Raw genomic sequence first — 21,696 nt, 5'->3', positions numbered from 1 at the left:
AAAATCAAGATATATCCCACTGACCCCAATTTTCTTATTCTCAATGATTTGAACAAACCCTGTAAGGGCAACTTTGGTGGCGACACTTTATCCAACATAAGTTGCCCCAGTGTGACTTATCCATCTAAAAGGTTTGATAGAAACTGGCCAAAGGATCTTGGATGAGTAGAAGAACAAACAGACAAACAAATGTTGGAAAACAGATTCATACCCTGTATCTTAATGGTGTAGATACACCTGCTGTCTGTAGACATGAGAATGTGTACTGAGAGGCAATCACTCTCTTGGCTGCTTAATCCTGGTGGAGCAGGATGTCCTGGCTGTGAGTGCGTTGATACCAGGTGTACTGGATGCTAGTGCCCTTTGAACAGCTGCAGCGCACAGTCACATTCTGCCCCTGGCATGTGGGCCTGTCCACCAGAGAGCTTAAAGGCCAAATTCTGGGTTTGGACACAGGAACTGGTGACAACACATGTGAAGTCAGTCTTCAAGCAGGATAAAGGGAATGAATCTTGTAAAGGTTTGTGTGGTGTTCTTACCATCAGTGATAATCACGCTAACAGAAGTCCCACTGTCGGCATATATTTTGTCAATTCCAACCCAGTAGATTCCAGAGTCGTCTAACTGAAGATGTGTGATTTTCACAAACAGTCCTTGTCGTCCTGCATCTATAACGTGTGACCTGTGCGCAGCTTCAGACTTGGTAATTCTTTTTGAATCTGCTAAAACCTCACAGAACATCCAGGAGTCCCCTCGGCACCAGTACTTTTTACTGAACAGATAGCGGGAACTGTCATACTTGCAGAAAAGAATCAGTTCTTCTCCAGTACTTGCCTGGATCTTTGTCCGATCACATTGGAGCTGGAGACTTGCTGCTGAAAGAGAGTCTCATTAGTCTCATTATTTGCTTATTTCTCCCTCACCACTGCACAATACTGATAAACGATTCAAGGAATCTGGAGGAGGGCATCATAGTGACTTGGTTCGCACTGTTGCCTCAGAGCAAGAAAGTCATGGGATCGCTTTCTGCCTGTGGCCTTTCTGTGTGGAGTTTGCATGTTGTTCCCATGTCTGCGTGGGTTCCCTCCAGGTGCTCCACCTTTCTCCGACATCCAACGACATGCAGGTTAGTTGAACCAGACTCGTTAAGTATGCATGCAGGTATGAATGTGTTTGTCTGTTTATATGTGGTGCTGCATAGACTGGGGTCCTGTCCAGGTTGCACCCTGCATCATGCTCTGTGACTGCTAGGATGGGCTCCACCCCCACTGTATCCCCTTGACCCATAATTGTCATAAATGGGTGGAAAAAATGAATGAATGGAATTTCACTGCGTTTTTTTTTTCCCTCAAAATTCTATTCACTACACCCATAATGACAACATAAAAAAGTTTTTTGTTTTTTTTTTTAGAAATTTTTGCAAATTTGTTTAAAAAAAATAAGAAATCACACGGACAGAAGTATTCACACCCTTAAAACAGTACTTTGTTGATGCACCTTTGGCAGCAATTACAGCCTCAAGTCTTCTTGAATATGACACCACAAGCCTGGTGCACCTATCTTTGCAGCACCTCTCAAGCTCCATCAGGTTGGATGGGGAGCGTCAGTGCATAGCTATTATCAGATTTCTCCAGAGATGTTCAATCGGATTCAGGTCTGGACTCTGGCTGGACCACTCAAGGACATTCACAAAGTTGTCCTGAAGCCACTCCTTTGATATCTTGGCTGTGTGTTTAGGGAAATTGTCCTGCTGAAAGATGAACCATCACCCCAGTCTGAAGTCAAGAGCACTCTGGAGCAGGTTTTCATCCAGGATGTCTCTGTACATTGCTGTATTCATCTTTCCCTCAATGCTGACTAGTCTCCCAGTTCCTATCAGTGAAAAACATCCCCACAGCATGATGCTGCCACCACCATGCTTTGCTGTAGGGATGATACCTGGTTTCCTCCAAACACGACACCTGGCATTCACACCAAAGAGTTCAATCTTTGTCTCATCACACCAGAGAATTTTGTTTCTCATGGTCTGAGAGTCCTTCAGGTGCCTTTTGGCAAACTGCTGGCAGACTGCCATGTGCCTTTTACTAAGTCTTACATCTGGCCATTGTACCATGCAGGCCTACTTGGTGGATTTCTCCAGAAATTTTTGAAAATTCTTGAAAGTTCTCCTCTTTCCACAGACAAATACTGGAGCTCTGACAAAGTGACCACCAGGTTCTTGGCCACCTCCCTGACTAAGGCCCTTCTCCCTAATTTTCAGTTTAGATGGGTGGCCAAGTGGTTAATGCACTTGGTTTCAGTTCGGAAGGTTCTGGGTTCAAATCCCACCCCTGCCACATTTCTCCATGTAATGTGGAGTTGCGTCAGGAAGGGCATCCGGCGTAAAACCTGTGCCAAATCAACATGCAGATCCACCTTGGATTTGCTGTGGCGACCCCGAGTGCAAACAAGGGAGCAGCCGAAGGGACTTACTATGGGTGGCCAGCTCTAGGAAGAACCGTGGTGGATCCAAACGTCTTCTAGTTTGTGGATGATGGAGGTCACTGAGGTCATTGGGACCTTCAAAGCAGCACAAATGTTTTTGTACCCTTCCCCAGATTTGTGCCTCGAGTCAGTTCTCTCTTGGAGGTCTAAAGACAATTCCTTTGACTTCATGCTTGGTTTGTGCTCTGACATGCACTGTCAACTGTGGGACCTTATATGTAGACAGGTGTGTATCTTTCCAAATCATGTCTAATCACCTGGACTCACCCCAGGTGGACTCCACTTATGCTCTAGAACAGGGGTGGCCAAGTTCGGTCCTCGAGAGCCACCTTCCTGACACTCTTAGTTGTATCCCTGCTCCAACACACCTGAATCAAATGAAAGGCTCATTAAAAGTCTGCTAATGAGTCTTTCATTTCAACTAAGAAACCACACGTACTTATGTACGTGTGGTTTCTTAGTTTTTTATTTATTTATTTTAATAAATTTGCAAAAATCTAAAAAAAAAAAACTTTTTCACATTGTCATTATGGGGTATTGTGTGTATAATTTTGAGGAAAAAAATGAATTTCATCCATTTTGGAACATAATAAAATATGGAAAAATTGAAGCATTGTGAATACTTTCTGGATGCACTCATCCCAAACCCGCCTGCTGTTAATCAGTGAAATCACCTGGTGGTGGTTACAAAGAAATGTGCACCCTGTCTGCTCTTTCTGGAGTCAAGTTGATGCCTATGCACAGGCCAAATCATAGTAGCACTTAATCTGTCTGTTTTTTGATGCAACAGCATCTCCCAGAGACCACAAATTACACTCAACAAAAATATAAACGCAACACTTTTGGTTTTGCTCCCATTTTGTATGAGATGAACTCAAAGATCTAAAACGTTTTCCACATACACAATATCACCATTTCCCTCAAATATTGTTCACAAACCAGTCGAAATCTGTGATAGTGAGCACTTCTCCTTTGCTGAGATAATCCATCCCACCTCACAGGTGTGCCATATCAAGATGCTGATTAGACACCATGATTAGTGCACAGGTGTGCCTTAGACTGTCCACAATAAAAGGCCACTCTGAAAGGTGCAGTTTTGTTTTATTGGGGGGGGATACCAGTCAGTATCTGGTGTGACCACCATTTGCCTCATGCAGTGCAACACATCTCCTTCGCATAGAGTTGATCAGGTTGTCAATTGTGGCCTGTGGAATGTTGGTCCACTCCTCTTCAATGGCTGTGCGAAGTTGCTGGATATTGGCAGGAACTGGTACACGCTGTCGTATACGCCGGTCCAGAGCATCCCAAACATGCTCAATGGGTGACATGTCCAGGTGAGTATGCCGGCCATGCAAGAACTGGGACATTTTCAGCTTCCAAGAATTGTGTACAGATCCTTGCAACATGGGGCCGTGCATTATCCTGCTGCAACATGAGGTGATGTTCTTGGATGTATGGCACAACAATGGGCCTCAGGATCTCGTCACGGTATCTCTGTGCATTCAAAATGCCATCAATAAAATGCACCTGTGTTCTTCGTCCATAACAGACGCCTGCCCATACCATAACCCCACCGCCACCATGGGCCACTCAATCCACAACATTGACATCAGAAAACCGCTCACCCACACGACGCCACACACGCTGTCTGCCATCTGCCCTGGACAGTGTGAACCGGGATTCATCCGTGAAGAGAACACCTCTCCAACGTGCCAAACGCCAGCGAATGTGAGCATTTGCCCACTCAAGTCGGTTACGACGACGAACTGGAGTCAGGTCGAGACCCCAATGAGGACGACGAGCATGCAGATGAGCTTCCCTGAGACGGTTTCTGACAGTTTATGCAGAAATTCTTTGGTTATGCAAACCGATTGTTTCAGCAGCTGTCCGAGTGGCTGGTCTCAGACGATCTTGGAGGTGAACATGCTGGAGGTGGAGGTCCTGGGCTGGTGTGGTTACACGTGGTCTGCGGTTGTGAGGCTGGTTGGATGTACTGCCAAATTCTCTGAAACGCCTTTGGAGACGGCTTATGGTAGAGAAATGAACATTCAATACACGAGCAACAGCTCTGGTTGACATTCCTGCTGTCAGCATGCCAATTGCACGCTCCCTCAAATCTTGTGACATCTGTGGCATTGTGCTGTGTGATAAAACTGCACCTTTCAGAGTGGCCTTTTATTGTGGGCAGTCTAAGGCACACCTGTGCACTAATCATGGTGTCTAATCAGCATCTTGATATGGCACACCTGTGAGGTGGGATGGATTATCTCAGCAAAGGAGAAGTGCTCACTATCACAGATTTAGACTGGTTTGTGAACAATATTTGAGGGAAATGGTGACATTGTGTATGTGGAAAAAAGTTTTAGATCTTTGAGTTCAGCAAAACCAAAAGTGTTGCGTTTATATTTTTGTTGAGTGTATGTAAGCATTCCAGACATAAAACTATCTTTCAGTTGTCAGCAAAAAAAAAAAAAGAAAAGATGAGCATTAATTAATAAACAAATCAACAATCCATTATCCTCAAAACCAAAATATAGCCAGGGCAAAAGCTTCATTAACAATGTAATTCGCCCATAACATCAGACAAACAAACTCAGCTAATCACATGTGTGCTTTTTCTTTTGGAGCAAAAGTTAAAAACAATAAAATACTGAATTCATGTCTGGGTTTTTCCTCCAAATGCAGGTAACTTGAGTGTTATTTAGAAATATTTATTGTACAGGGATAAAGAGCAAAATTTTCATTTCTTATTTTAGGCTTCAAAATGAAAAGTGAAAAAGCTGATTGTAAATTAAGATGAAATTAAATTCCCACTTGTCCAAGAAGCACAATGAGCAGACATCTCACAAATTCAAACATTTTAAAATGACAAAATCACAAAAACAAAGTGACTGCATCCAAATAATTTACTCACCATGAATAAGTAAGAACAAGAAACACAGTGTCTCCATTTGGATGCTTTTAATAGTCTTCTCATCACTCAGGAAGCTGAGACGGACTCTGGTTGTCGCTGCTTCCTGTACACTGTGGTTTACAGAAAATTATGCATCTGTTCTCTGGGGGTCTGACAACAAGCCAGTGGAACAAGGAAGGTTTAATCTGCCTTTGTGATGTCATTCAATTCTTGTTTTTTAATGCAGCACCAAATCACAGTATAAGTTACCTAAAGCGTTTCACGAGGGTAAAACCCTGAGCAATAGAACTCTAATAGTTTTCTATTTTTTATATTATGCTGGTGCTGGGGGGGGGGGGTATTTTATTGTTTTTAACTTTTGCTCCAAAAGAAAAAGCACAAATGCGATTAGCTGAGTTTGTTTGTTTGTCTGATGTTATGGGTGAATTACATTGTTAATGAAGCTTTTGCCCTGGCTATATGTTGGTTTTGAGGATAATGGATTGTTGATTTGTTTATTAATTAATGCTCATCTTTTCTTTTTTTTTGCTGACAACTGAAAGATAGTTTTATGTCTGGAACGCTTACATAATTTGTGGTCTCTGGGAGATGCTGTTGCATCAAAAAAACAGACAGATTAAGTGTAACTATGATTTGGCCTGTGCATAGGCATCAACCTGACTCCAGAAAGGGCAGACAGGGTGCACGTTTCTTTGTAACCACCACCAGGTGATTTCACTGATTAACAGCAGATGGGACAAGTTTGGGATGAGTGCATCCAGAAAGTATTCACAATGCTTCAATTTTTCCATATTTTATTATGTTCCAAAATGGATGAAATTCATTTTTTTCCTCAAAATTATACACACAATACCCCATAATGACAACGTGAAAAATTTTTTCTTTTTAGATTTTTGCAAATTTATTAAAATAAATAAATAAAAAACTAAGAAACCACACGTACTTATGTATGTATGTTTCTTAGTTGAAATGAAAGACTCATTAGCAGACTTTTAATGAGCCTTTCATTTGATTCAGGTGTGTTGGAGCAGGGAGACAACTAAGAGTGTCAGGAAGGTGGCTCCCGAGGACTTAGAACTTGGCCACCCCTGTTCTAGAGCATAATTGGAGTCCACCTGGGGTGAGTCCAGGTGATTAGACATGATTTGGAAAGACACACACCTGTCTATATATAAGGTCCCACAGTTGATAGTGCATGTCAGAGCGCAAACCAAGCATGAAGTCAAAGGAACTGTCTTTAGACCTCCAAGAGAGAATTGACTCGGGGGGGGGATTGATGTGTTTAAAAAAAAAGGTCAACACACTTGAATGTGTTTGGATGGACTGCAGATTTACACTACAAAAGCTCTTTGTGTTATTTTACCAGAAAGCCTCCAGGTGTCACTATAGCACTGCTGCTTTCATGTAGAACCTTTGTTGAATGCAGCCAGGTTCATAAATATTTGGACATCATTCTCTTTTGTCTACTATAATCTGACAACACGGCTGGTTTATAAAGTGCAGACCTGGCAACTCACCCAAAAACGAAAGTAAGGAGCTGCACCTTCTGTCAGAACCCCAACAACCCTGATGAAGCACGATCAATCAAATTTCAAGCTGTAATCACTAGGAATACCCCGCAGCTGATCTGCTCTGTGTAAGCCTGATCCCATCAGATCTCAGAAGCTAAGCAGTGCGGGACCTGGTTAGTACTTGGATGGGAGACCTCTTTGGAACACCAGCGGCTGTGTGTGTTTCTCCAGGTAATACTGAGTTGCGTCAGGAAGGGCATCCGGCGTAAAACTTGTGCCAAATATCAATGTGGATCTGGTAGTATCCGCTGTAGCGACCCCAAACACAAAAGGGGAGCAGCCGAATGGACAACAACAATCACTAGGAATACCCTGTTTAAAGACGTTCGAACATGATGAACACCCGGACGTTAGCACGCACTAAAGATTTTGTGAAGCAGGATGAAATTTTGGAACAGTTAGGGAGATGAGGCTGAACATTCAACTTGGGGCCCCCTAGTGGTTTGTGGGGCCCAGTGCATTTGTATTGTCCGCATACAGCAAGAAACAGCTCTGCCATGAGCTTGCAGTGTAGACTTAGATGTGATTCACTCATCACTCACTCATCTTCAACCGCTTATCCGTGACCGGTTCACGGGGCCAGTGGCTGCAGCAGTGGACCCCAGACTTTCCTTTCCTGGGTCACATTAACTACCTCTGACTGCGGGATCCCGAGGCATTTCCAAGCCAGTGTGGAGATATAATCTCTCCACCTAGTCCTGGATTTTCTCCGGGGTCTCCGCCCAGATGGACACGCCTGGAACACCTCCCTAGGGAGGTGCCCACGAGGCATCCTTGCCAGATGCTCGAACCACCTCAGCTAGCTCCTCTCAACATGAAGGAGCAGCAGCTCCACTCCGAGCTCCCCACAGATGACAGAGCTCCTCACCCTGTCTCTAAGGGAAACACCAGCCACCCTCCTAAAGAAGCCCATTTCGTTCCCTTGTACCCGCGATCTAGTTCTTTCAGTCATGACCCAACTCTCTTGACCATAGGTGAGAGTAGGAATGAAGACTGACCAGTAGATCAAGAGCTTCACTTTTTGGCTCAGCTCCCTTTTCAACGCAACAGTACAGTAGAGCTAATGCAATACCGCCCCTGCTGTGCCAATTCTCCGGCCAATCTCACGTTCCATTGTCCCCTCACTCCTGAACAAGACCCCGAGGTACTCCTTCACTTGGGGCAAGACCGCATTCCCTACCTGGAGTAGGCAATCCATTGGTTTCCTGCTGAGAACCATGGCCTCAGGTTTAGAAGTGCTGATCCTCTTCCCAGCCTCGTCACACTTGGCTGCAAACCAATCCAGTGAGTGTTGGAGGTCACAGGCCAATGAAGCCAACAGGACCACATCATCTGCAAAGAGCAGTGATGAGACCCTGAGCCCACCAAATTGGAAACCCTCCTCCCCCCGACTTTACCTCGATATCCTGTCCATGAATATCACAAACAAGATTGGTGACAAGGCGCAGCCCTGGCGGAGGCCAACCCCCACCAGGTGTAATTCAAGGGGTTTAAAAAAAATACTGCATAAAACACTGAGAAATTGCAGCTATTTGTATACACAGTGCCTCCATTTTTAGAAGCTATAAGCAATTGGACAAACTAATTATCAGGACAATTTCTAAGAGCAAAAAACAAAACAAAACAAAAAAGATAAACTGTCAGAATTAGAGTTACTCATGATTCATGACAGTACATTATACAATCATATAGTTCTACATTGCCAGTCCTAACATAAATGTATGTATGTTGATTTCACATATACAAGCATAAACATAAAGTTCTACATCTTGAAAGAGATTTGCTTTCATGTCAGAAGGGTCTAGTATGTTCAGTGAACCTATCCTGTAGCTCCATCAGAGTCACGTGATATACACAGTTTCATCACTGTTTTCCTGATGTAATGTAAAATTGGGTCTTTAGTACAGCTGGTGTTTCAGGTATCAGTTCAGGGTTGCTGTTGTCTCTGGACCTGGCAGACTGTTTGGACTGTCTGTCCGAAGCAAGGTGCCTGCTGTTGGCACCCTGCCTGTGCGAGTCTACGATCTCTACTGGCTTCCTCAGTACCTGCCCAACTACAGCACTCTTGGGATAATGCTGTCATGCATTCTGCAAAAAATAGTGAAGTATTAGTAAATCAAACCCACGTTGTGACACTGACAGACACGTTGACAAAGTGTCAGTCTGAGAATAGCTGCAGAATTTTCTGTCAACCACAGTGCACAGGAAGCAGCGACCACCAGGGTCCACCTCTGCAGCTTCCTGAGTGATACAGACTTTTAAAACCAGTAATGGAAACACTGCATTTCTTTTTACTTATTCATAGTGAGTGGATTATTTGGCTGTGTTATATTAGTGTCGAGGTTAAGCATACTTATAGAGTGTTCAAAATAATTAGAGGAACACTCTAATTATTTTGAACAGTGTAAAGTGAAGGCTGTGTGCATTTTGTGATAAAGCACCAAACCTTCAGGAGTGTTACATGGCATGAAGTTTATTTTCAGACATGGAGGCATCCTGGAGCTGACCTCTAATGGCCTACAGGGGTCAATGAGGAATTACACAGGGGTCAAAGCTGAAAAATGCACCAGTAGTATTGAAATTGTAACATTATTTGTCTGATCATAACATTTCCAAAAAGGTGCGGTTTGGACAACATATGACTGAATGTTATGGGGTAAAAATAGCATAACATAACAGATAGTACATAAAAGCACACATCAAAAGTTAAAAATCATAATAATAATACTGATCATACCTCCATTTTTTGCACTATTCCATAGTTTACAGTATATATACCTCTCTCTCTCTCTTTCTCTCTCTCTCTCTCTCTCTCTCTATGTGTATATAGATAGATAGATAGATAGATAGATAGATAGATAGATAGATAGATAGATAGATAGATAGATAGATAGATAGATAGATAGATAGATAGATAGATAGATAGATAGATAGATAGATAGATAGATAGATAGATAGATAGATAGATAGATAGATAGATAGATAGATAGATAGATAGATAGATAGATAGATAGATAGATAGATAGATAGATAGATAGATAGATAGATAGATAGATAGATAGATAGATAGATAGATAGATAGATAGATAGATAGATGAGTTCAGATGCAAAACCCAGTAAGTATTATTTTAAAATGGAGAAAAATGCAGTTGAAAATGAAGATTTAAAGGAAACCTTATGTGGAAATGCACAGATTTTCATCAATAAAATGAAAGCAGTTTGTTCAAATTCTTTCATATTTTGCACGCTGGTGGTTCCCTTGACAGCCAAGTACATGTTGGCCTCAACTAAAAATTTATGGTTTTGGAGATACTGGGTTTTGCATCTGAACACACTCTCTCTCTCTCTCTCTCTCTCTCTCTCTCTCTCTCTCTCTCTCTCTCTCTCTCTCTCTCTCTCTCTCTCTCTCTCTCCTCTCTCTCTCTCTCTCTCTCTGTGTGTGTGTGTGTGTGTATATAGTACATATTTTTGAACAGTACATATTTAAATATTAAATAGAATATGATTCCATTTTCTGATCACGTGTCAGGGTCAAACACCTTTAGACACCAAAGAAATGAATGGACACGGGACGCAGCAAATCTTTTCTGTCAGCTTTGCAAATCACAACAGAGTTGCCTCAAGGCGCTTCACACAGGTAAGGTCTAACCTTACCAACCCCCAGAGCAACAGTGGTAAGGAAAAACTCCCTCAGAAGAATTCATGGACGAATATACAAGAATTGCTGTTGGTGCACAGGACAGGAGGGTCGCCAACACAAACACAACTCCCATCTCTGGATGGAGCTGCACCTTAAACAGAGAAAAAACAGAATCAGGCATCAGAAACACAAAAAATACTGTATAATTTGCCAGCAGTAATCAACAAGAAAAACAGAAGAAATACTAAGGTGATCGCCGGCCACTAGCCCTAAGCTTCACTAAAAGACCCAGAATTTAGGTGAAGCTGAGGCCGCGGCCCGCTCCAATTACTAATAACATGAATTAAAAGAGTAAAAAGCATAAAACAAAACTGTACCAGTATGCTAGCCATATTAAAGGGAAAAGAAGTGCGTCTTAAGTCTGGACTTGAAAGTCTCCACAGAAGCTGATTGTTTTATTGAAGCAGGGAGACCATTCCACAGAACAGGGGCACGATAAGAGAAAGCTCTGTGAATCGCAGACTTCTTATTCACCCTAGGGACACAAAGTAGTCCTGCACCCTGAGAACGTAAAGCCCGGACTGGTACTTAAGGTTTAGTTAGGTCAGCTAGGTAGGGAGGTGCCAGTCCATGAATAATTTTATAGGTTAGTAGCAGAACCTTAAAATCTGATCTCACTGGGACAGGAAGCCAGTGAAGAGACGCCAAAATGGGTGTAATGTGGTCGAAAAAATAATATAGCACCTTCAACTGCACCACAGACTAAAACAGTTAAATGTGGTCTATTAAACATTAGGTCTCTCTCTTCTAAGTCCCTGTTGGTAAATGATATAATAATTGATCAACATATTGATTTATTCTGCCTTACAGAAACCTGGTTACAGCAGGATGAATATGTTAGTTTAAATGAGTCAACACCCCCGAGTCACACTAACTGTCAGAATGCTCGTAGCACGGGCCGAGGCGGAGGATTAGCAGCAATCTTCCATTCCAGCTTATTAATTAATCAAAAACCCAGACAGATCTTTAATTCATTTGAAAGCTTGACTCTTAGTCTTGTCCATCCAAATTGGAAGTCCCAAAAACCAGTTTTATTTGTTATTATCTATCGTCCACCTGGTCGTTACTGTGAGTTTCTCTGTGAATTTTCAGACCTTTTGTCTGACTTAGTGCTTAGCTCAGATAAGATAATTATAGTGGGCGATTTTAACATCCACACAGATGCTGAGAATGACAGCCTCAACACTGCATTTAATCTATTATTAGACTCTATTGGCTTTGCTCAAAAGTAAATGAGTCCACCCACCACTTTAATCATATCTTAGATCTTGTTCTGACTTATGGTATGGAAATAGAAGACTTAACAGTATTCCCTGAAAACTCCCTTCTGTCTGATCATTTCTTAATAACATTTACATTTACTCTGATGGACTACCCAGCAGTGGGGAATAAGTTTCATTACACTAGAAGTCTTTCAGAAAGCGCTGTAACTAGGTTTAAGGATATGATTCCTTCTTTATGTTCTCTAATGCCATATACCAACACAGTGCAGAGTAGCTACCTAAACTCTGTAAGTGAGATAGAGTATCTCGTCAATAGCTTTACATCCTCATTGAAGACAACTTTGGATGCTGTAGCTCCTCTAAAAAAGAGAGCTTTAAATCAGAAGTGCCTGACTCTGTGGTATAACTCACAAACTCGTAGCTTAAAGCAGATAACCCGTAAGTTGGAGAGGAAATGGCGTCTCACTAATTTAGAAGATCTTCACTTAGCCTGGAAAAAGAGTCTGTTGCTCTATAAAAAAGCCCTCCGTAAAGCTAGGACATCTTTCTACTCATCACTAATTGAAGAAAATAAGAACAACCCCAGGTTTCTTTTCAGCACTGTAGCCAGGCTGACAAAGAGTCAGAGCTCTATTGAGCTGAGTATTCCATTAACTTTAACTAGTAATGACTTCATGACTTTCTTTGCTAACAAAATTTTAACTATTAGAGAAAAAATTACTCATAACCATCCCAAAGACGTATCGTTCTCTTTGGCTGCTTTCAGTGATGCCGGTATTTGGTTAGACTCTTTCTCTCCGATTGTTCTGTCTGAGTTATTTTCATTAGTTACTTCATCCAAACCATCAACATGTTTATTAGACCCCATTCCTACCAGGCTGCTCAAGGAAGCCCTACCATTATTTAATGCTTCGATCTTAAATATGATCAATCTATCTTTGTTAGTTGGCTATGTACCACAGGCTTTTAGGGTGGCAGTAATTAAACCATTACTTAAAAAGCCATCACTTGACCCAGCTATCTTAGCTAATTATAGGCCAATCTCCAACCTTCCTTTTCTCTCAAAAATTCTTGAAAGGGTAGTTGTAAAACAGCTAACTGATCATCTGCAGAGGAATGGTCTATTTGAAGAGTTTCAGTCAGGTTTTAGAATTCATCATAGTACAGAAACAGCATTAGTGAAGGTTACAAATGATCTTCTTATGGCCTCGGACAGTGGACTCATCTCTGTGCTTGTTCTGTTGGACCTCAGTGCTGCTTTTGATACTGTTGACCATAAACTTTTATTACAGAGATTAGAGCATGCCATAGGTATTAAAGGCACTGCGCTGCGGTGGTTTGAATCATATTTGTCTAATAGATTACAATTTGTTCATGTAAATGGGGAATCTTCTTCACAGACTAAAGTTAATTATGGAGTTCCACAAGGTTCTGTGCTAGGACCAATTTTATTCACTTTATACATGCTTCCCTTAGGCAGTATTATTAGACGGTATTGCTTAAATTTTCATTGTTACGCAGATGATACCCAGCTTTATCTATCCATGAAGCCAGAGGACACACACCAATTAGCTAAACTGCAGGATTGTCTTACAGACATAAAGACATGGATGACCTCTAATTTCCTGCTTTTAAACTCAGATAAAACTGAAGTTATTGTACTTGGCCCCACAAATCTTAGAAACATGGTGTCTAACCAGATCCTTACTCTGGATGGCATTACCCTGACCTCTAGTAATACTGTGAGAAATCCTGGAGTCATTTTTGATCAGGATATGTCATTCAAAGCGCATATTAAACAAATATGTAGGACTGCTTTTTTGCATTTACGCAATATCTCTAAAATCAGAAAGGTCTTGTCTCAGAGTGATGCTGAAAAACTAATTCATGCATTTATTTCCTCTAGGCTGGACTATTGTAATTCATTATTATCAGGTTGTCCTAAAAGTTCCCTAAAAAGCCTTCAGTTAATTCAAAATGCTGCAGCTAGAGTACTGACGGGGACTAGAAGGAGAGAGCATATCTCACCCATATTGGCCTGTCTTCATTGGCTTCCTGTTAATTCTAGAATAGAATTTAAAATTCTTCTTCTTACTTATAAGGTTTTGAATAATCAGGTCCCATCTTATCTTAGGGACCTCGTAGTACCATATCACCCCAATAGAGCGCTTCGCTCTCAGACTGCAGGCTTACTTGTAGTTCCTAGGGTTTGTAAGAGTAGAATGGGAGGCAGAGCCTTCAGCTTTCAGGCTCCCCTCCTGTGGAACCAGCTCCCAATTCAGATCAGGGAGACAGACACCCTCTCTACTTTTAAGATTAGGCTTAAAACTTTCCTTTTTGCTAAAGCTTATAGTTAGGGCTGGATCAGGTGACCCTGAACCATCCCTTAGTTATGCTGCTATAGATGTAGACTGCTGGGGGGTTCCCATGATGCACTGTTTCTTTCTCTTTTTGCTCTGTATGCACCACTCTGCATTTAATCATTAGTGATCGATCTCTGCTCCCCTCCACAGCATGTCTTTTTCCTGGTTCTCTCCCTCAGCCCCAACCAGTCCCAGCAGAAGACTGCCCCTCCCTGAGCCTGGTTCTGCTGGAGGTTTCTTCCTGTTAAAAGGGAGTTTTTCCTTCCCACTGTAGCCAAGTGCTTGCTCACAGGGGGTCGTTTTGGACCATTGGGGTTTTACATAATTATTGTATGGCCTTGCCTTACAATATAAAGCGCCTTGGGGCAACTGTTTGTTGTGATTTGGCGCTATATAAAAAATTGATTGATTGATTGATTGATTGAACTTTCTGCTTTGTGTCAAAACTCTGGCTGCAGCATTTTGAACCAATTGGAGACCCCTAATGCTAGACTGCGGTAAACCAGAAAATAGAACATTGCAGTAGTCTAATCTAGAAGAGATGAATGCATGGATCAGGGTCTCAGCATCAGCCATAGACAGGATGGGACGAATCTTCGCTGTATTTCACAGGTAGAAGAAAGCAGTCCTAGTAATAATATGGAGGCCAAAGGACAACGAAGGATCAAAAATTACCCCAAGGTTCCTCACTTTGTCAGTGTGATGTACACAACACAAGAGCCTAGGCTAAGTGTTAACTGGTCAAATTGATGCCGATGTCTCACTGGACCAAGAACCATCATTTCAGTCTTTTCAGAGTTTAAAAGTAGGAAGTTTCTAGACATCCAACTTCTCACTGCTGCAAGGCAATCTTCTAAGGATTTTATGTGAACGAGATTACCAGCAGTTATCGGCATATATAACTGAGTATCATCTGCATAGCAGTGAAAGGTAATCCCAAAACGCTGCAATATGTGCCCAAGGGGTGCTATATAAAGGGAGAAAAGCAGGGGGCCTAAGACAGACCTGTTTGAGTTGTTATGCAGACACACTGTTTCCTTCCTCTAAGGAAGTCCTCAAGCCACAAATTAAGTTTTCCATCAATACCATATTTATTTACCTTCTAAATTAACCTGGCATGTGGAACAAAGTCAAACGCTTTGCGAAAATATAAATACGAGGTCTATTAGAAAAGAAACCGACAGTTTTATATTTTAAAAAAACTATATGGATTTGAATCACGTGTGATTACATCAGCCAAGCTTGAACCCTCGTGCGCATGCGTGAGTTTTTTCACGCCTGTCGGTGATGTCATTCGCCTGTGAGCACGCCTTGTGGAAGGAGTAGTCCAGCCCCCTCGTTGGATTTTCATTGTCTGAGAAGTTGCTGAGAGACTGGCACTGTGCTTAATCAAAATTTTTTCAAGAACTGTGAGGCACATCCAAGTGGAGACCATTCGAGAAATTCAGCTGGTTTTCGGTGTAAATTTTAACGGCTGATGAGAGATTTTGGATTGTTTCTATCGATGTAAGGACTTCCCTCCGTGTTGATAACCATTTGTAAAATCCAGGCAGCTTTTGGTGGCTTTCAGTTGACTGAGTATCTGAGAAATTGTTTAACAGCAGGACATATTCCTACTTGTCCTTAAGGCTCCCAACGGAGGTGTTTTTCCTGTGGCAGGCGCGACTCTCGCATGCCCATGAGGGTTCAAGCTTGGCTGATGTAATCACACGTGATTCAAATCCATATGTTTTTTTTAAAAAAATAATAAGGTCGGATACTTTTCTCACAGACCTTGTACAAAGTATCAAAGAGTAATCCCTTATCATGTAAACTAGTCCATTCCTCTAAAGTAGTTAAGTTATTTAGGCATGACCTGCATTTCCTAAAACCATGTTGTTCGTCACAAAGGATATTGTTGCACTCAAGAAAATTAATTATTTTCTGCCTGATAATCTTCTCGCACAGTTTGCACACTTGCAATGTAAGGCTAACAGGTCTATAGGTTTCAGTGAGTGATTTGCCCCCTTGCTTAAATATAGGTGTCACATTCGCAACTTTCCATATGTCAGCTAAAAATTCATTATCTAATGATTTTCTAAATATATAATACAAGGGCAAGTACACAAAGTCTGCTAGTTCTTTCAACACCCTAGGATGGATATCACCAGGGCCCATGGCCTTATTAGGAATAATATTTCTTAACAAATTGTTAACATCTTCTGGGGTAAATGTCACATCTTCAATACTCGCAACACTTGGTATACTGAGGAAATTGAATGATTCAACAGTGTTACTATCAAACACACAATGTACAAAGTCATTAAAATAAATTAGATCCTTGTCTTCTTCATTTACATACACAGACTGAACAAAATTTGTTCAGCTCATCAGCAGTCTCAGGGTCATTACGTGTTGAAAATCCATCCCTACCTTTAGCTCTTAATGCAGAAAATTTACCCTTTGTCTTACTGTTGATATATATGGAAACGCCTTGGAATTCTTATTTTTCTTACACAAATTCTTTTCATACTCTTCCTTTATCCTTCTTAAACGTTTTGATACTCTATTTCTCACTTGAACATAAGTTTTGTATCTAGCATAGGATCTTGTTTCTTTATACCACCAAGCACAATACTTTCTCTTAACACATCTTTTGGCTTCCACATTGAACCAAGGTGGATTTATTCTATTTCCAGTTGTGATCCTAATTTTAAGGACACATTGATGAGCAACATCAAGAACCTTCTGATGAAAATAATTCAATGACATCTACATTATGACAAGCCATAACAGTTGACCAGTCAACACATGACATTAACTCTCTTAACCTGTTATAATCAGCTTTGTAGTCCCATACAATTACACAATGATCCCCCTTTACCCAAAGAAATGCCAAAAACTGTGACAAATGTCAGTTTCAGTTTGTACAGGGGTGAAAAGTTAAAGTTGCTTCAATTTTGGTAAAAAGCGATGCAAATTATTGGCTGAGCAAATAGGATTAATAAATGGAATAGTTTTGACTTGTGTTGAATGTTTGGTTTCCAAGAGAAACTGCACACAGTGTAAGTTTTAACTGTTGCATCACCAGTTACCAGTGATGCCGGTAACGTGTTAGTAACGCGTTACTCTAATCTCACCACTTTTTTTAGTAACGAGTAACACAATCTTTCCAAATCAGTAATCAGATTAAAGTTACTTCTCCAAGTCACTGTGCGTTATTATTTTTGCATTGTGGGTCGATAGCAGCATTAAACTTGGTCCGTGGGCAGGGGGTTGGGGTTCGACTGAACTGCTCACTTTAAGCGAGCTGCAAGCTTTTCTCATGTGGTTTTCTGCAGCAGCTACGACTCGTCCTCACCTCTTAAAACACGGTGACAACAGCACACCTGCACTGAGCTTTACAAAGACATTTTTATGCTTTTTTTCTCCTTTATTTAGAATTCTGAGCTGTGCCGCTCCATATCTGCTGCTAAAAACAGTTGATCCTCCTCACCCTGGATCTAGCCTTTTTGACCTCCTCCCCTCAGGCAGGAGGCTACGGTCCCTTCGGACCAGAACCTCCCGCCATAAGAACAGTTTTTTCCCCTCTGCTGTCCTCATCAACAAGAACTTTTAGAACTCTAGATTGTTGCTATCACCATTTATCATCACCATTTATTTATCTTAGCTCATACATTCTGTACATTTTGTAACATTGCTATAGTGTTAAGTTTTATTATTACTTGTTTTACTACTCTTTTTTTTTTAATGTTAGCACCAAGTACCGCAGCAATTTCCTAATGTTTTGAACTTGTTCACTCATATGGCAGTAAAACTTTTCTGATTCTGATCCTCCACGACGCATCAACAACTAACACTATTTTCCACTCAAATGCACCTAAACTCTTTCTGAGAAGAACATGCTGTAAAACTTTACCTGTAAATCTGGTCATGTTTTCTGCATAAATAAATGTTATCCATTCTTTGTGCTCAAACGTCAATGCAGTGGCGAATCCAGATGGAATGGGGGCGTGGGGCAAGGATGTGCCCCCCCCCCACACAACACCCCTAGATTAAAGGTCCAGTTTTGAAGCCTTTTTTTACTACAACTACTAATACTACTTATAATAATTTCGACAAGTAAAATGTTTAGAGAGAATTTAAATGTTAGTAAAATGTTAGAAAGAATTTAATAGTTACATTTATAAACAATGTAGGTTAGAAATTGCAAGTTTTTGTTGGGAAGGTGTCGTAGCACGGACCCACAACAGGGGGCGCAAATGAACGGACAATGAATAAGCCAAAAGTAACAATTTAATGTGACAACACACAACTAAATACACAAAATTTGTAAAGTCAATTAACACCAGGTGACGTGTGGGCAGGCTCGAAGATAGAAGACCCCCGATGAGAGAGAAGCCGCGTCCCACACGGCTTCCACCACCAACGGTCTGAAGAACACCGGAGCCGCCAAGTCCCGAGTCCCCAGGTGGCCTCTTTCTTCGGCTGTCGACCCTGGTACTGCTGGCAGAAAACAAAGACAAGATGAATGAGTGTGAGTCCGCACACTCAGTAATCCACAGTCTGCACTCAGGAGGGAGCACCTCCACCTCCAATCACACACTCGTGCAGCTCCTGTTTAAACCACTTATCTGGTTTGGGGTGTGAGGCGAAGCCGTCGCTGTCACACCAAACGCCAATCCCACAGATAAGGACGAACACCACAGGATAACGGCTGCAAAAGAAGTCCAAATTATCACTCAACAATATGAGTCGGCAGAGAAAATTACCTCTTCGGTAGTCGATTTCTCGGCAAGGAGGTGGAGTTGCAGTCCGGCCTTTATGGTGATGATGATGAATGAGTGACAGCTGGTACTGAGGATGAGTGACAGCTGTCACTTCTTCTGGGTCTGGCGCCCTCTCGTGCTTGGAGCCCGCACTCCAAGCAGGGCGCCCTCTGGTGGTGGTGGGCCAGCAGTACCTCCTCTTCAGCGGCCCACATAACAGGACCCCCCCCTCAACGGGCGCCTCCTGGCGTCCGACCAGGCTTGTCCGGATGTCTCTTGTAAAAATCGGCCAGGAGGGCCGGGTCCAGGATGAAGCTCTTCTTCACCCAGGAGCGTTCTTCAGGTCCATACCCCTCCCAGTCCACCAGATATTGGAACCCCCAACCCTTACGACGGACGTCCAGGAGCCTGCGGACTGTCCAAGCAGGCTCCCCGTCAATGAGCCGGGCAGGAGGCGGCGTAGGTCCCCGAGCACAGAGGGGTGAGGTGTGGTGTGGTTTGAGACGGGACACATGAAACACAGGGAGGATCCGCAGTGAAGCTGGGAGATGGAGCTTCACTGCGGCCGGGTTGATGATCTTGAGGATTCTAAAGGGTCCAATGAATCTGTCCTTCAATTTTGGGGAGTCCACACGGAGAGGGATGTCCTTAGTCGAGAACCACACCTCCTGCCCGGGCTGGTATGTGGGGGCCGGGGAACGCCGGCGGTCCGCATGGGTCTTGGCCCTCGTCCGGGCCTTTAACAGGGCAGAGCGGGCGGTCCGCCACACCCGGCAGCACCTCCTGAGGTGGGCCTGGACCGAGGGCACACCGACCTCTCCCTCCACCAGCGGGAACAATGGGGGCTGGTACCCCAAACATGCCTCAAAAGGGGAGAGGCCGGTAGCAGATGAGACTTGGCTGTTATGGGCATACTCGATCCAGGCCAGATGGTGACTCCAGGCTGCCTGGTACGCGGAGGTGACGCAGCGAAGGGCCTGTTCTAACTCCTGGTTAGCCCGCTCTGCCTGGCCGTTTGTCTGGGGGTGGTACCCGGATGAGAGACTCACGGTGGCCCCCAGCTCCTTACAGAAACTCTTCCAAACCTGCGAAGAGAACTGGGGACCACGATCTGATACAATGTCCGATGGTATCCCATGCAGCCGCATGACGTGGTGGACCAGGAGGTCTGCCGTCTCCTGGGCCGTCGGGAGCTTCGGGAGGGCCACGAAGTGGGCCGCCTTGGAGAACCGGTCCACTATCGTGAGAATGATGGTGTTGCCCTGGGACGGCGGGAGGCCCGTGATGAAGTCCAGGCCGATGTGAGACCAGGGGCGGTGAGGCACCGGCAGGGGTTGGAGGAGTCCCGAGGTCCAACGATGGTCTGCCTTGCCCCTGGCGCAGATGGTACAGGCCTGGACGTAGTCCCGAACGTCAGTTTCCAGGGACGCCCACCAGAAGCGCTGCTGGACCACTGCCACGGTCCTACGCACTCCGGGATGACAGGAGAGCTTGGACCCGTGACAGAAGTCCAATACAGCAGCTCTTGCCTCTGGTGGGACGTACATTCTGTTCTTGGGGCCGGTCCCCGTGTCCGGGCTCCTTGCCAGGGCCTCCCGGACAGTCTTCTCCACGTCCCAGGTGAGGGAGGCCACGACAGTGGACTCGGGGATGATGGTCTCGGTGGGGTTCGACAGCCCCGCCTTGGCTTCTTCTTCATGCACCCGGGACAATGCATCCGATTTTTGGTTTTTGGTCCCGGGGCTTGGAGTGCGGGCTCCAAGCAGGGCGCCCTCTGGTGGTGGTGGGCCAGCAGTACCTCCTCTTCAGCGGCCCACATAACAGTTTTACTGTTACAGTGCTGTCAACAGTTAAATATGAGGTCAAGAAAGAGGTCTTTATTTTACTTTTTATAAAACAAGTATTTATTTTCAATGAAATCAAGAAAGGGTGACTATAAAGTGAGTTTTGGCAAAACAAGTATCATTGTCATGTTGAGGTGGCAGAGGGTTGTTGTCGGCAGCTGGGGAAAGTAACTAAAAAGTAACTAGTAATCTAACTTGGTTACTTTTACAACTGAGTAATCAGTAAAGTAACTAAGTTACTTTTTCAAGGAGTAATGTAATTGGATTACTTTTTCAAAGTAACTGTGGCAACACTGCCAGTTACACAGCTTCATGGTGGAGTGGCACAGAGAAGGATTTTCTTAAAAAGATGTGAAATTTCAGCTACAGTTTGCTAGAAGGTACACGAGAGACGCAAGCCTCGATTTGGTCTGTTTTGTTGTATGAAAATCCTTTCTGATATGAGGCTGTGACCGGTGGTGCAACAGACAAAAGTTGCACTATGCACAGTTTCTCCAGTCACAGCCAAAGAAGCCTATCAGTTCTTCAGAGTCGTCTTGTGTGTCTTGGTGTCTTCCCTCACTAGTCTCCTTCTTGCACGGCTACTCAGTTTTTGAGAACTACCTCCTTCAGACAGATTTACGGTACAGTACCATAATGTTTGCATTTCTTAAAGATTGATGGAAATGACATTCAAGACATATTCAGTGGCTTGGAAATGTTCATGTATCCATGCCCTGACTTGTCTAAAGAAAACTGCCTATAAAAGTGCAATTTTGGTTCCATACATTTTGTACCATTGCACGCTGCGACCACTTCAACATAAAACGACGGTGCTTAGTTTAAAAACAAACATGGAGGGGTTTGTTT

The sequence above is a fragment of the Thalassophryne amazonica genome, chromosome 6 (genome assembly GCF_902500255.1).
Source record: "Thalassophryne amazonica chromosome 6, fThaAma1.1, whole genome shotgun sequence".
Classification (NCBI taxonomy): Eukaryota; Metazoa; Chordata; class Actinopteri; order Batrachoidiformes; family Batrachoididae; genus Thalassophryne; species Thalassophryne amazonica.
This window is presented reverse-complemented; position numbering follows the sequence as displayed.